This window comes from Aegilops tauschii, chromosome 2 (assembly GCF_002575655.3).
Source record: "Aegilops tauschii subsp. strangulata cultivar AL8/78 chromosome 2, Aet v6.0, whole genome shotgun sequence".
Taxonomy (NCBI): domain Eukaryota; kingdom Viridiplantae; phylum Streptophyta; class Magnoliopsida; order Poales; family Poaceae; genus Aegilops; species Aegilops tauschii.
In genome coordinates this window covers 65,144,407-65,159,051 of record NC_053036.3, presented here as the reverse complement: position 1 = coordinate 65,159,051, position 14,645 = coordinate 65,144,407, and positions in this window count along the sequence as shown.

Here is a 14,645-nt window from a genome sequence, read left to right as displayed (position 1 = left end):
GACGTGCGCGCCCGTGCCGGTGCCCGTGCACACGAATGTCTCCGCCGCGCCGTTGACAGCGCCTGTCCCCGTGCGGGTGCTAGTGCCCCCTCAGCGGCATGGATGGCCGCCGTCGACCGCTTCCTTGCACCAACGCCAGTCGCCTCCTCTCGCCAGTTGACTCGCTCCGAAGTCCAGAACATTTTGGCCTTCCTTGAAGCTAGGCCAACGTCCAGGAGTACGCCAACAACGGCGCAAGACGCCGCCGTCGCCGTCGGTCAGTGGCCCGACGACACACAGAGCACGGCAGAGGAGCCGCTTCCCACCGCGAGATGCCGCCGCCGCCGCCGCGTAATCTAAATTTGCCATGAAAAACGTTCGGATTGCCATGCTTAAAATCTGAATGTTTATCATTTCCGTTTATTTTATATCGATCGTCGTATAATTTAAAGTCGGAGTCAGACTGAACGAAATGTATGGTTTGATCGATTGAATGTTCTGCTAGAGCCGTATCAAATTAAATATAAAACGTTATCAAGCCACATGTATTCCTTGTCATCCAACGACCTAGACTGCTTCAATGTCGAGCGCTCAACACGTTTAGCGTGCAGTTAATTTCATGCCAAAAATAGTGCTAATCACATGACAACACGCAAATAATATCCTAGTAGTTAATATCCGCATGCACTTAATATACTTCCAAATTAACGTGCATTGCCCGTACACACTGACTAGTGCTGCTAGTACGTGAAACTGGTGTCGTGACTTGTGAACGCGTCCAGATATGGTCAACGGCAACATCGCCCGCGAGTTCTTCCTGTTTGCCCGTGCGTCTAAACGCAGAAGGGGAGGGGAGAGAGAGCACACATGGAACCCACCAGTAAGTGAAGGCGAATAGTACTAAAAATAATATTACATGTTATCCATTAATTAGGCTGTGGTAATATAAAAACATTATGTGAACAAAGGGGGTACAACAAACATTGCTATTCTACGTATGTTGCCTATTGACGTGCGGCTTGAAGGCCCGGTCGCATGTTCGATCCTCGTCCTTTATTTTTTAATTTGTATATGGGTCCAAATTTGTTTCATGGCATGTGTGCCCCTCGATGTGTAGTTTGTAGCACTTTAATTTGTGGGTCGAAATTTGTTCCATTCCGAGTGGACTATCGGTGTGTAGTTTTGTAGCTTATTTATAATAATTAAAGAGAACAACATAGTTTTTTCAATAATACCATGGTGCGACGTTGAAGGCGAGAAAGGACGTGCGAGAGAGCGATGACCGAGCCAGAGGGAAATCAACTAGGGGAGTTGCGTGGGTTGCAACGGTGGTTGGAGTAGTTGTGGGCCGAATGCTACAAAAATATAATCTAAACCGACCGGAATAAATGCCTACACAAATTAATCCAAGGTTGGAGTGCCCCTCGCAATGTAAATAGCTCCGGCTTTGCGAGGGATGGAGAGGTAGTAGCTTCAATGCGTGGAAGATACGGTGTGAGAAAGCGAGGTCAATCGAGAGACATATAGATAGAGAGACAAAGTGAGTGTGGTCCGACATTCATTGAACAAATATATATGCTCTGGAGAGATATTGTATGATTGAGCTTTTTGGCAAGGGTGAGGGCTGTAAGATAGAGCTTGAGAGATGATCCAGTCACAGACATGTAGATATATTTTGTGCGTGGGAGGAAGCAAGGTCAACCGATCACATAGGGTCGCCGTGCGATCGAAAGAGTGAGACGGGTTGGAGAGAGTGACCTAGATAGACGATGTGCGTGAGAGAGTATACAATGTGAATAGGTCGAATTGGGCTCAAACATGGTGATATATCGTTTTTGTCCGAGAAAGAGCAAGGTCAATGGAGACATATGGAGAGAGAGAGAGAGAGAGATTGAGTGAGCGTGGCCCACTATGAGGTCGAAAGAGTGGCGGCGGCTTGGATGGACTGACCTAGATAGACAATCTGTGTGAGAGAGTATAGAGTGTGTCGATCGAGGCCCGAACAGGGAGATATATCATTTGTGTGTGAAGGAAAACGAGGTTAAACGAGACTCAGATAAAGAGAGCGAGATTGAGCGAGTGTGGCCCGCCGTGCGGAAGAAAGAGTGAGACAGTCTCGAGGGAGTGACCTAGATATACAACGTGCGTGCGTGCACACGAGAGGTTGGGGGGGGGGGGGCTAGATAGGCAATGCATGTATTTAGCGCGAGAGGGTGAGAGGGAGAGGGGGGAGGGAGAGAGAGCTCGGCATGGGGTGCAATGGCGGGTGTGTGAGGTAAATACATTTGGTAACAGAGTGGAAAAAGGGGTTGTGTAGGTGAGAGACTTAGAGATCGAAACATGGAGAGAAAGAATGAACGTGTGTTGGAAACCGATAGCTTCCTAAGGTGGTTCGGAGAGGAAGATTGACCGATACAAGAAGTATGTTGCGTTCGTGCGGGGGGGGGGGGGGGGGCTAAAAACAACATTTGAATGTACATAGTACCAGACTTAATATCGATGTTTCAATTCGGTGTACATTGTAAGATTTGAACGGAGGACCAGGCATACGGGTAATTATTTCGAATTCGTGCCATACTAAGTTTCGAAAAGTTGACATTGACTCAGTTTGTTGTGCTATTTTGTAGGTCATATGTTTGAATCCATCCAAAAGTTTTCTCACTACCATGGTGTTCATCATATACATATGAATTTGTATTAAAAAAGTAGCGTGGACACAGTGAAATGCGAAATCCACGTTAGAATTGGAGATCACTACGTGACACACACTCTAATTCAAATAACTAACTACGTGACACACACTCTAATTCAAATAACTAATTATGTGACACACACTCTAATCCACGCTAGCGTGGGTACCATTTCGATTTTTTTCAAATAACTCCTCATTAATTAATTTATAGTACTCCCTCTGTTCACTTTTATAAGACCTTGAAGACATTTCAGACAATGTGCAAAACAGTTCATTTTAAGTTGTCTTAAACTACTTACAAAAGTGAACGGATGGAGTATCTCGTATCGAATGACTAATTATTGCAAGGAAAACACGGGCATGGTAATACATACAGATTCGTTTGCAAATGAAACAAGATTCGTTTGCATTCTCAAATGTAGGCGCACCAGGCAGACCAGGGTCGTGTCGGGGTGGACGCTACTTCGGTGCCTTAAAGGCAACTGCCTTTGGGTCACTGACATGTGGGCCAGCCACCTGTTGGGCCCACATGTCATGGACACAAAGGCAGGTGCCTTAAGGCACCGAAGCATAGTCCTGTCTGGGTGGTCGTGTGTGTCGGACGAACGCATAGCACCCAGCCACCCACCCCCTCCCCCCCAAAAAAAGGACGACGACAATATAAGTTCGTGCTTCCATGTTTCGGATTGAAATATCTGGCGGCCCCAATTCCATCCCTGCAAAATCTCTCTTCTCCACCGTCCCCTTCCGCGCCCAGATTGCTCAAATCCCTAATTCGCTGCCAACCCTCGAATCGCCCCTCGTCTCGTCTCTTTCCCCACTGTTCCCCACCTCTGTGCCGGACGACGACGACGAAGACGACGGTCGCGCTGCAGCACCGCACCGGAGCTACCTCATCCACGCCCTCGTCCACCGCACCGGGTGGTCCACCGACAACGTTGGCCGCCGCAACCGATGTGCCTCACAGACACCAAGTTCCACCGCATCAGGTGCGCTTCACCGACGCCGTCTCCCAGCTCACCGGGGCTACTTCACCGAGCACATCGTTGCACCTCCCCCCCCCGAGGCCGTTGGGGCTTCACCAACGGTCTCGTCCACCGCATTGTAGCGCTCCGCTGCCACTCAAGATCTGCATCCGTGCGCGGCCAGCCAACGCCAGCGCATCACCCTCAACGGCTCTGAAGTGACCCGCACTCTAGCTAGGCGAGCATGCCCAAACGCCGGCCCGAACTAGGTATCCAGACATCACTCCCTTGTGCACTGTTCCGACGATGTTTGGATATCCTTTCACTGCTCTCTTAGCTTACACGCCTATGCAACTCTGACTTTAACTCTTATTTCTTCTGGAGATATCATCTGAAAAACAGACAAATCCATTTTTTAGCGAAGCATGACGGCGCTACGGGATCTGGTACACATCCTGCACACCCGTATAACCTTGTAAGTATCTGTCCTCCGGTACAACATCAAGGTCGATTCCTCTTATTTGATCAACCATTCGCCGTGTCAAAAATGCAGAGGGGGATGCAAGGAGCACAAGGCCTGCACATCCAAGCAAGTGGTAACATGGACTTGTACATGGAACATCCCAAGCGCAAGCAGAGCTGCAGTGAGCCTGTACAATGAGCTTGCGTAAGTCCCTGCATTCGTGTATGATTTGTGTGCAGTGGCTGATCCACGAATTCAAGTTACCAGGGGCGAACATTTAACTTAAAAAATACAAAGGCACTTGCACTCCGGAAATCAACATAACTTGAGAAATGTGAAGCTACATGCACTTTGAAAACCAGCTAATGATCCAAAGTAGTTCAGATTATAAACACTAAATGATGCATGCACCAAACAACATAAAATGCAACATGGTGTACAAGGACTACAAATATGGTCTGTACCTGCTTGAATTATTCGTTCTCTGGCTGAAAATATCGAAGTGTAATTGCACGTATAACCAGTGCGCAAACTGCATATCAATATATCTATCCTGCACAAGTATGCCAATAGTTCCAAACAACAGATTAGAAAAGTATTTATGCTATGTTGTCATGATACGGGGACTTTCTGGTAGATGGCCTCGACGTTTCCTCAAGCTGTGAAAATGCACTATAATTTGCTTGTCATCAATGCCTGCAAATCTCTGTCTCTCTCAACATAGTAGATCATCATTAGACACTAAATCCTTCAACCAGCTTGCAAAATGCTTGCATTAGATCCCTCATTAGACACTATATGTTCATCACCAGGAGCATGTAAAATGTTTGCATCAAATCCTTCATTAGCAGTCTGTTCATTAGACACTTCAGGCTCAAGAACAACATGAGCTTGTATGTTTGCACCGGAAACTTGATTAGATACATCAGATTCAGTTTGTTCAGTATTGATTGGGGGAGTTATAAAATAAGTAGAAATTGGTTTCATTTTCTCATAGATTCCCTACATACAAGCAGTTTTACAACACCGTCAGGTTTAACTATTGGCCAGAAATTGAAGAGTTGAATTAGATATAATAAGGGATGTGATGTAACTGCTCGTTGCGCATGCTACTCTTGCAAGCTCCGACTGTCCGTCTGCGCAAGCTCGATGCCATGCCCGTGTTGCCGCCGCTGCCTCCCACGCAGGCTACCCCCAGGGTTGGATCTTCATCTTCTTGTCCTTCCATTCGCTTGAAGCTCGGCGACCGCCCTCCAACGAGGGCGCGAGGAAGTGCTGTGTCGGTCTGTCCATCGGCGGCTAGGTTAGGAGCGAACCAGACTGGAGGCTGGAGCGAATGAATTGGGATTTTTCCTGCTGTCGATCGATATGGGAGGCTCTCGTTCGGGCCGCGAGCCTGCTATAGGGCCTGCCTTGCACTTATGTTATTGCCCATCCAAATTGAAACATTTTTCTTCATTTTTTACATTGCCTGCTCGTGCGTTGGGACGAACAAAACTAGCGTGGGCCAACCTGGACGACTCAAACTAGGTGCACACTTTCCAGCCACCTAAGGCGGCCGCCCATACCAGCCCCTATGGTGGCATCGCCCCTTTTTGCGTGTATGATTGGATAGCGAAAAATATTCTAGTGGCGCTTTTGATTTACCCACAGAATGGTTGAATTGCTTGTTTCTATGAACTGAGTTCGCCAATAATGTGAAGGATGCCAGTCTTTTCATCCTATTGTAGATTGCTTAGATCTCGATATGCCAAAAGTAATCGCATGAAATATACAGTAAAAACCAGTGTGATGTGTTTGGCTACAACTAGTCTGACTACACGTCCTCATATAACATATCAAGGACGCACCATCTTACCAGATTAACCATTCGACTTACCCATGCAGTGTGGGAAGAAAGAAGTATTGGGACTGCGTATCCAAGCAATTGATGCCATGGACTCCTTCGTACAACCTTGTAAGCGAAAAAGAAGTTGCAGTGTGCCTGTACAAAGAACTAGCGTAAGTTCAGTTACCAGCTTCTCGGAATTTTAGTTAGCCACTTATTGCAAAATTGTTCAATTACATTGCTTGGCTTAATTTAGTTTGCTACTGATTACATAATGGCACAGCCTGTTAATCATATTGTAGACTGCGCCTATCTATGTGTTTGATACTTACTGTTAAGAATTACCTGTTTGCTCTAGAGGCTAAACTAGTGGTAGAAAGAGATTCTGCTTCTGCACTTAGAGATGAAGTTGACATGTTGAGGAAGCAAACAACACAATCACAAGCAGTACTCAAGACAACCATTAAATATTTGGTGGATTTCAAAATGAAGCAAGCTGAGACTGACCAGATTGTTAAGGTCCTGAAGGAAAAAAGGAAATTAAATTCCTACTTGGTAAATCATAGGTGAAATGTTCTTTCCATAGTTGAATAACCTTTGTGTTGTCTGTTCATGTAATCAATCAAACCATTTATTTTAGAGATCATGTAATAATTGTTTTTGTTTTGTTTTTTGGTTTGTAATTTTATTTGAGCACAAGTCTGTATTAATTGATAAGACTCGGAGACATTTCATTTGGATTGCTGTGCCAGACATACAAATATTCCAATCGGGCTGAATGTGCATTCAGCAATAGTAGTAGTATAGATGGACCATAAGTGGCACACATCGGAAAGGGCCAAGATCCTGGCTAAAAAAAGGATGCTGTTGTAGCCAAAAAAATTACAGCGGCCTGGCTTATGTATGTTAGTTGATATTATTGATCCATATACTCTATAAGTGTTTATATGTCTGTTAGTTCTGTACATTCTTGGTTGATTGACTCGGTATTTGAATCTTGATACATCGCTTGTGTACATATCTAAATGGGAGTACACATTATGCTGCGTGTGACATTTCAGTTGGACATGAAGTGTTCCAAATATTCGAATTCACCTTAAACTGGATTCTAGTTTCTGAATTTGAGTATCGGCATTTGTAAACCATATTCATATATGACAGTGGAATACATCTTTGTCGTCCTTTTGAAGATATATAAAAATACATAGAATGATTTATAAAGATTCATATAGGAATACAAAATGGATTCGAATTTAGTTGCCACGGTAAACGTGGATGCTTATTGTCCCAAAATTCGAAAGAAGCGGCAAAATGTCCACTCCCACGTCGGCTGGCCGAAGCCAAGTGTTTGGGAGATGGAAATTACTGTCTACCCATTACACGTACAATCCATCGGCCCGATTTCCACTGCTCTAAATAGGGGTAGGTTAGTAACTTCAATTAGACGTGACACGACCGCCTCTGAGCCCATTCCGACACGGTGGGCGTCAAACCTGGGCGGCAAAACTCATTTGATTCAAGCTCGTCCGAAAGACCTATGTTTCTCCCTCCATTCCCCATTCATACACGGTGGGCGGCAAAACAAACTCGACTCGGCCGAAATTGATGTAGGCAAATATTTTCAATAGGGGCAGGTTTGTAACTTCGCTCAGACATGACACAACCGCCCTACCTGTCAGCCCCGTTCATACACCGTGGGCGCCAACCATGGGCGCCAACCACCCTCTCCTCGCCCGAAATCGCTCTGGGCAAATATTGGCGAGATGCGAGATTACCGTCCTATCCCCAACCGACTAGACGTCCAAATTTTAAACGGGGGCTAAGTTCGTAACTTTCCCATATTTCAGACAGGCGCGTCCCAAAAACATGGTTCCCCGTACCTCTCCCTCCATTTTCCCATTCATACACCGTCCGCACTAGAACACCCCATCCCCACACCAGCCTCCGTCCGCCACCCCATCCATCGCCGCCGTCCTCCACCACATCCATCGCCACCATCCTCCACCATGCCGGAGCGCCTACCAAGACCGCGTCGTCCACTGCTAGTGATGGACGTTTCTCATCCACGGCGACAGACCAATAGCCTTTCATCGCGTCCTCTCGCTTCATCGGCGCCGTCGTCCTCTTTGCTGGGGCTGCTCACACGACCTTCTCTTCCACCGCAACGGGACTTATCCCCCGATGCACCCATCTACCGTCGCAGATCTGCTTCAACGCCACCGACAGCCATCGCACCCCCGATGCCTACACGGCGCCGCAAGAGAGGTGGTACTTCATATCTCCTCAACTTTTTGATCTCAACCAGAAAATAGATCTTAACTTGGTTACTCTACTTTCTTTCCAGCTCTTAGAATTTAGTTCTTAGTTCGAAGCAAACAATGGATGCTAAATATCATTTCTCCGGTTTGCAGCTTCAAATCTGCCATGGCACAGCCATAATACGGTTTAATTGATCATGCTTAGGGTTTAATTGATCATGTTGGTTCTGTGGTGGTTTCTTTAATAGAAATCGGAGGGGATACCCTCTTTTGCTAAAAAAATATGCTTAGAGTTCCCCCCCTTTTATGATCACTATACGATCAGAATACGTGCTTCGTGTCATAATAACACTGCTCCACCCATCAAGCTAAACAAAGTTGTTTAATTGGTCAGCTAAATGTTCCTAAATTAGTTTCGAAAATGCATGTTCGCCGCTCGTGTGTGTATCTTTACAGGGTGCCCACGGTGGGCCGGCCTACCCTGGGATTTTGTGTCGTCCCAGGCCCCGATTCCCCTCTGTTCTGCTGCGCGCTTCCGATCTCTACTTGCCCCCAGCCGCCTGCCTCGCTGGCGACTTGCCGTCCCCGGACGGCATGACTCTAGGAGGAGACGCCGGACTAACAGGAGGCCAGGAGCCGCTCGCCCAACAGCGTCACCGCTGCCCGGGCGCGCCGTCGTGCCTACCTTCCCAGTCCATTCAGGGCTCAGGCGTGCAACACCCACCAAGCCAACCTGATTTATCCTGAGATACGTCCTCAACACTCAGCAGCCATTCCTCATCACCTATTTTCTAATTGATTCATTACTCATTAGGCAGGACTTTCATTAGGGTTTGTTGTGTGCTCAGTGCTATCTACACTTAATGGTTCAGATGTATTTCGGTAATCTTTAGTACCTCTAAAGTTCACAGGGTTTTAAAAATTCCGGCCCTCGAAACAGAAACTAGTCATTTTGGACTGTTGGTCGTAGTGACATTGACCCAGATTACTACTGCAAGCCAGGTTTGTTGACAATTTTACTTGTCTTTCTTACTCATTCGATATAATATCCAATTATTCACGTCGATTAGTTGTAAACAATAAGTGCTAGACAAACTTCTTCATTCAGATTTTGGACGGTCTCTTACTGCAGTTACAATTCTGCATACTTGTCCTAGTAAGCTCACAAGTAAATGATTGATGCACTACATCTATGCTTGCCTTGTCATATTTGTTGTCAATATTCTTTTAGGGTGGACCACCTTGTTTCTAAATACTCGAACCGTAGACATGAGTGAATAGTATTTCTCTATGTGATCTCTTCCATCATGTGTGGGTAACGAACACTGCATTGTATAGAAAGAAAGTGTCATTTCCAGCTTTTACATAGGTTTCAATCTTTTACATGGAATACAATCTGCCTACTTGCTTTGTGTCGCACTACCAACACTCCACCCTTGAATCTAAACATTACGCCACTCATAATTGCTTAGTTTATTTGTTCAGTACGAATTTCATATGATTCTAATGTTCCTACTTCAGTTTTGAAATGTGTGCCTGCCTGTTATAGAGACATAAGGGGTTTGTATTTCTGTCTGTGGTCTGGTCAGCACGGTTGGGGAGGTGAACTTTTCATATGCAGGGGTTTATAGGGAGACACTCTCCGAGTTGAATCCGTAATGCATTCCATAGATAATCTGGCTACTTTTTATGTTTTCATGAATCTCAGATTCTGAACAACATCATAATGATTATGAGCTTGCGCGCATGAAAGAATAAAGCAGAACAATGCCATGGCTGTCAATCTTGGCATTAGGGGACTGAAATCAAGTCTGGATGCAATGCAATGAAAACGCTCTCCACCTACAGATTCATGCTCAGAATATGATCCTAACAGTGATTCTGAGCTAGAGGGAGACCTAAGTCAATGTAGCTCCCTAGTGGAGGAGTCAGAGGAAGATGCCCTATCTTATTCACCCATCAAGGTACTTGCTCTAACTTTCCAAGGTTACATTGGTCGCACATATCTTGCAACTGATGCTTTGCATTGCTTCTACTTTGTTGAACTGCCATTAGCTTAGTTTACACATCGTGTATGTGAATACGCCCTGCCTATCCATTTTCAGTATATATTCCATCTGTCATTATACCATATTTATCCATTCAAATGCTGTTCTTGTGTATCAGACGTTCAAAAGGAAGAGGGCGATTGCCGATCGTGGAGGAGCACAAGCAAAGTATTTGGAAAAGGTAGTGGCACCTGATAAATCAAATAGCCCATTAGGTGTAGTTGCAATATCACCTGACCCACAAAATACCCCAACTCTAGCAGACTCTAGCCCTACTACACTGGTCATTTCTGATGCCCCAACTCAGCAGACCCCAACTGCAGCAAACAGTATGATTATGCCAGTTGACATAGCACCAGCTGTACGACGCAAAACCCCCCATTCCAGCAAAGAGTACACCAAATCTAGTTGCCAAATCCCTTTTCGAACCAGAGAGAGCCCCAATTGCGGCAAATAGGACCCCTGTTCCATTTCTTCCCAGTTTAGAAGACGAGGCTTATGTTGTTGTCAGGAACTTTGTGTGCATCTTTCCTTCATGGAAAGATTATACCGCAGACACAGAACAATTTCCAATCTTCCTCCGCAACTTACGCGTAAGTAATGTACTAATGTTATTCATGGTCATTACTGCATATGTTTCTGCTGACAGAAGACACAAGATTTCATTCTTTTAAATAGGCGAGGAGCAAACTGGATTGTGATGACGAGCAAGGGTTGGTTGCGCTTTTCAACACCTCGTTGATGAATTATCGTTCCTACCTGAGGCAAGCGCACTTCGATGGCAAGCCTCTGAACGAAATTTCTGTAAAGTCTCCGGTGCTACATTTATCCGCCGGTGACTGGAATAATCTTGTTACACATTGGTCTCGGCTGCAGCGTAAGGTACTGTCTATGATATCACATCACAAGTTGAACTACATTTCTGCATTTGCCATAGTGTCTCACTTTGTACGAAAACTGTTAGCAGAAGAACATTCGTTCTCAAGGGACCACAGAATCTCGCAACTATACTGCACACTGCATTGCTCTTGTGAGTACCTCTTGCCCTGTATGACCATACTTACTTTCATAGCTGTTTGATTATGTAGCATCACTGCACATGTTAGCCTCGTAATCGTCCATTTGGTGGACATTATAAGATCTGTATGGACTCTTACATAAATTTAGAATCAACCCAATGCTTTTGAAGAGGTTTAGCTCTGCAGTCCTCTTGTAAGGACTGAACGTGGTCTATCACTCTACTTACATTAACAACTACTCCCTCCGTCCCATAATATAAGAACATTTTGTACAGTACACCCATGTTCAAAACACTCTTGTATTATGGGAAGAGGGATTGGTTCATTTTGTAGCATTCTGCATATTATCTCCCTCGCCCACCATTTACTAGAAAAGATCATATCTATATTTAATCTTACCAACAAGTAGAATACACAGACAATGCGAGTGCAGAAGTGTAGCCCATTGCTCTTGTCAGTACATTTTGTCCTGTAATGCTTGTACTTTCAGGGATTGGTAGTTGATTATGTAGCATCAATCTGCATCTTATCTTCATTATCCTCTATCCCTTCCAGTATTATCATATCTATAATTACTCTCTACAAAATGTAGAGTACAGGCAATGATTATGAAGAAGATTTTGTGCTGAAATTCTTGAGTTATCCCTCCCTCGACATGGAAAAGGGCATTATAAAGCCGGTGTTAACTGTTAATGTAAGTCAGTCCTTCTAAAGCCTTTATCCTCAACTGCTGTTTAATTTGCTCATACTCCCTATCGTTTACTGCTGAGTTTGCTGTTTCTACCAAAATGCATGTTCGCAAGAACCGTAAGTTCTAAGTTTTACTTGTAAAACCAAATTCCTTATTCATACCATGCACATTACTTAATACTCCCTATATGTATGCTTGTTTTTGTGGATCTATAATCTAGTGTGTGGTGAAGCAGCCCACGTTTGCACCTTGTCATCTCCTGTTTTATCTTATTGATGTGGCTGATGATATGAACAACATGCCATGCACATTATCCAAAATAGATACAATGATTTTCTTTGCCCTTCATCTATGCTTGTTATGTTGACATGGTAATCCAGTAGTGTGGTGAAGCTCCCCGCATTAAGAACAATGCCAAATTATGCTATTGATATTTTGAACGTACTCTTTATTTTCTAATTTGAAATTGGATAGAATTGACAGAACAGTTATCATCTTTGTTTATACACGTGCAAAACCTGTCATCTCTCTGCTTTGTTTCAGGGTGATATGCCTGATGGCATGCACAAGTCTGCTGAAGGCTGTGAGACAAACCCAACATATATTGCAGCAAAGAAGGCAAAACATCTTGAAGATAGCGAGACAACCCCAAAGTCTTGTCTTGATGCAGTGTTCAAGTTACTTGAGACTAACAGTCAGACAAGCTCACAGAATTCGTTGTCTGAATCAGTTCGACTTCTTCAGTCCCAAGTTCTAGCAGAAAGGCATTCTGTAACTCAACTTCGACTTGAAGTCCTATCTCTAAGAAAGATTGCGGAGAACACCAATGAGAACCTCATCGCTAAACAGCTACACCTGGAAGCTATGACCGACATGCTAGGCCGGTCTCACAGCCTTGCTCAGCAGCTTGCGCAGCAGTTGCCCCGCAAGGCTAACCTCTCTTGAACTTTCTTGGAAGTGGTCTCGGTTCAGTATTATTTTGTTACGTTGCAATGGTGCCCAGTTTTTGTAATCTGCTTCTTCGTTGCGCTTTATGATCACTGGTGGCGAACTTCGATGCCCAGTGGATGTAATATACCTTAAATCCTTTATTGTATAGTGTAGGTTTATTCTTAGTTACTATGCCGTAATTTCTTTATTGTATAGAGTAGGTTTGTTCTTAATTCCTACTAGTTACTGCCATCATTCGCTATCTGAAAAAAAATCAGATGTAGTCGACCGAACCGAAACATTCGACTCTAATGGGCCAGGTTTTTAGCGGGCCACAATTGGGCCGGCCTGCGCCTTTCTTGGGCCCGAATGATTGGGGCCTTCACACATTGCGCCAGGCCCAAACTTACACCGGCCTATATTTTAGTTGGGCCTTTTGTCGACCCAGCGCTTAGTTTGGACCAGGTAGCATTGGGCCATTAATAGGCTGAATATTGTACTGGCCTGTTACAACCGAGATGAAACCACGGGCCTTTAGCAGGCCAAAATGCATGTTGGGCCTCAATTTTCACTAGTCGTCGACGGGCCTTCTGCAGGCCGAAATGTAGACCGGGCCGTTTTGGGCCCAGTTAGCTCACGGGCCGTTACCAGGCCGAAACATATCTCGGCCATAGTTGGCCCACTGATATCATGGGCCTTTAAGAGGCCGAAAGCTTAGCACGGGCATCAACGGGCCTAATTACGCGACAGGCCTTTAACAGGCCCAAAGTCACGTTGGGCTTAACTGTTGCCACCTTTAGCACGGGCTGTTAGTGGGCCCGATGTCCCGTCGGACCATATATGGCCCATGGGCAGCACGGGCCATTCCGAGGACGAAAGTCACACCGGGCTGAAATGGGCCCATGTCTACATCACGCCTCTAACAGGCCGAAAGTCACTGGGCTGTAGTTGGGCCCAAATATTGGCGAACAATTAACGGGCCAGATCTGGCTTCGGGCCGCAAATGGGACCAAATATTGGGAGAACAATTAACGGGCCAGATCTGGCTTCGGGCCGTAAATGGGCCCAAATATTGGGCGAACAATTAACGGGCCAGATCTGGCTTCGGGCCGTAAATGGGCCCAAATATTGGGCGAACAATTAACGGGCCAGATCTGGCTTCGGGCCGTAAATGGGCCTTTATTAAGCAGGCCGTTATTAGGCTGGCCCACTAGTACCTGATTAAGTTCTACGGGCCTTTGACTGGGCCGGCCTTTTTAACCTATATGGGCCTCTGTTGGGCCCAGCCACGTGTCGACGTATCATAGGCATGTCTCCTCCAATGGACGGGCGGCATCTGGCCCACTATCGAGCTCACAGGTGTTCCCTTTGGCCAATCAGAATTTTACACGTGTAAATTTCCCATTGGTGAGGGCTGTTAACGGGTTATCGGATCCAAAATCCGACCCGATAGCTTAACGGCGTTCCGTTATGGTGGATGCCTCGTGTCGGTCACCCTTGACGAAAGTACTTCTGTGACGCGCGATTTATCGTCATGGAAGTGGACACTTCCGTGATGATAATTTTGGCAATGTCATGGAACACTTCTACGACAGCACAGGTATGACTATCTTGATTCTTTCATAAATTTTTCATGGATGTACATGCATGACAGAAAACGCGACCTACTGTGACAAACACGTATCATCACGGAAGTGTATTTTTTTTGTAGTGATAGCAGCAGCAGCTCATAGCAATTCATCATATAGCAGCAGCAGGAGCAGCTCATAGCA